The 2,642-nt window shown below is 44.5% G+C and overlaps 1 long non-coding RNA gene across 1 annotated transcript; it reads right to left on the minus strand.

The window, feature by feature from the left end:
• Nucleotides 1-1,486: 1,486 nt before the first annotated feature.
• LOC112950421 lies at nt 1,487-2,213 on the minus strand. Its single transcript, XR_003250004.1, has 2 exons — nt 2,136-2,213; nt 1,487-1,600 (listed from the first exon to the last, which is right to left on the minus strand). It is a non-coding gene; the product is annotated as an uncharacterized LOC112950421 (long non-coding RNA).
• Nucleotides 2,214-2,642: the final 429 nt, after the last annotated feature.

The following is a 2,642-nucleotide window of genomic DNA, read 5'->3' on the forward strand; positions in this document are numbered from 1 at the left end:
GTTGGTGGACACCCCGGCCTCTGCTGCCCCTTCCTGCAGGTCACTACAGGACGAGGATCCACAGCGCTTTATTCCTCGCGGGCCAGGGGAGGCCTTGCCACAATGTAGGGCTCACTGGACTTGGACTTCTGTGCACATTATGAGGAACGCAGAACTACAGACACACACACATGTAACAACAGAACAGATTTCAAATTAAAGGTCTCAACCGAAAACAACAAAAAACAAACAAACAAGACCCCCCAAACTATCAACTTCAATAGTGACTGGTGCTCAGAGAGTCTGATGTTTTGTCTTTAACAAGCAGCAATGCCAAACACAGTGCTAGCTTCCAAAACGTAGTGCAGCTAGAAGCCACCACCCTGCAAAGTGGCTCTGCACGTTGTCCTCCTGGCAGCAGGGCCAGCTTTGGGGTGGCTGGAAGCCCCATTTCCCCCCAGCCACCTCCTCTCGTGGGCACGAAGCCTCCCCCACACAACAGGCCATACTTTGCTAGCGATTCTCAAGTGTGGCCAAACCCAGCAGGCCGCCAGGACGTGCCTTTGCCCAAGCCCACTCCAAAGGGAGCTGAACTTCACACAAACGAGCAAAGCCAGCGCAGCCATCCTAAAAGGTTAGTTTCCATTTAATTTTCCTTTCATTTTTAACAACAGGCACTTAAGGTTTCTTCTCATTAGCCAACCTGCTGGGCTGACTGCTCAGCAGATCTCCCCATCTGCGCCCAGTGGGAGTCTGCTCATCTTGAAGGCCATGTGCCTGCTTCAGCCCCCTGGTCTGGTGTGGAGCAGCACARTCAGGGAGCCTTTAAAAGTGGCCTCTGCGAATCTTGAGCATTTTTATGGGTCATTATCTTTTATAGTCCGTAGTTTAAAATTCAAGTGCCAAGRGCAATCTTCCTGTCTGATCCTTCCATAGAAGTGCCTTGGGGAAGAAAATGGTGGCATCCATCCATTCATATGAAGTTTTTTTCTCTACAAAATGTAACCCTCACCACACAAACATGCAAAATGCAAAAACCAAATGTGAGAAAAGCAAAGTGGAGAAGAAAGAGGATTAAATTTCACTTCTGTAACTTAAAAAACAAAGTAAATAAAACATCTGGAACTTAGGAATTGTGTGAATTCCACATGTTAATTACATTAACAAGCAACCTAATGCCCTGGCACACTTTCTTGGGCTAAATCCTGGAGGCAGATGTAGAGTGCCACACTCTTCTGCAAGCCTAAGTAATGGACATAAAGCACATTCCAATCACAAATAACCGAGGTTGTGCTGGGAGCCTAAAAGCAAGACCTGCAACTTAAAAGTGAGTCTTGTGCAACCCTCTAATGTGCAGCTCTTTGCCCTCTCATTATTCCTTTCCTTGGTAGTTCTCTAAGAGCTGATGGGCCCTCAGGGAAGCCTCGTGGTGGCAGTTTAAGAGGCTGTTGCTGCAATGTGTCACCCTCACGCCKTTCGCACAGGTCACCCACACAGTGGCTGAAGGGAACAGGTCACAAATACGCCACAAAGTCAGCAGCAGGAACGGCTGCAGCAGCATTCACTCATTCATCAGATGTCTTGGGGATCCTCACCGCATTGCGAGGCTCCTTCTACAGTCCTTTAAAAAGATAGCAGATGTTATAGATAAAAGATAGCAGATGTTATAGAATAGAATGGTTATGAGTTGCCTAACCAATCAAAAGTGAAATAAAAAATACCAACAATAAGACTTTTTGTCCCTGACGCTGGTATAGAAGAGGTACCTGTTGAGGAAGAATTGTCAGCTATTGTCCTGTGCAGTATTTTTGGTCTGAGAAGTGATCTATTCACTTACTCTGACAGTCACTTTAATTGCAGAGAGGGCTGATGTCTGAAACGGCCCCTTACACCAAACACTCAGTGCTCCCCTGCCTCTCTATCACTGTGCAAGTGCAAGAGGATCACTTGTCTCTCGTGCACGCACACAGCTGTAGGAGACAACAGGAATTTCACCTTTTCCCTCCCCCCTCTCCCTCTTTGTAATCCTCTGTTTATTTCAGTTTTATTCCTCTGACGGATGTTAATCAAGGTTTCATTCTAATTAAAACATAAATGTGCAGTGATTCCTATAGTAACTGACCCCTCTGTGGTGCAAAAGAATTTCTTCTTCATACCATGTTGGTCTCGTTGCTGTTGAGCAGAGAAGAGCCTGTTCATCACCTCGTTAGCTCTAGTTAACTCCATTAACTCCAGCTACAGGAGCACACTCCCTGTATATAAGAGGGCATAGTCATAACTGTGACCAGCATCTCAGTTTCAGGATCTATTTTGGAAGCATTAGGAAATATAAAACCATCAAAAAAGCACCCTGCACAACCCACAGACAGGAGGGAGGGAGGGAATGAAACTGGCTACGATTTCTATCGCTGCAGCCAAAATGTTATTCATTTGCCATGGTCAGAAAGGATCATCAACTTCATCAACTTTATATTTAGAAGACTATTTATTTCACAGAGAAAAATCCTAATTTACTTTACAAAGTAAAAATACAGTTTTTGGCTTCTTTTTTAATCTGCCACAGGAATAATTCCACCAATGAAGCTGACTTTTATTATTCTCAATTTAATCTGTGAAGCAGATTTTTATTATTTACTAATTTGTTCCCAAAAGATTTTTTTAGC

The sequence above is a fragment of the Nothoprocta perdicaria genome, unplaced genomic scaffold (genome assembly GCF_003342845.1).
Source record: "Nothoprocta perdicaria isolate Ctin4 unplaced genomic scaffold, notPer1 scaffold_319, whole genome shotgun sequence".
NCBI lineage: Eukaryota > Metazoa > Chordata > Aves > Tinamiformes > Tinamidae > Nothoprocta > Nothoprocta perdicaria.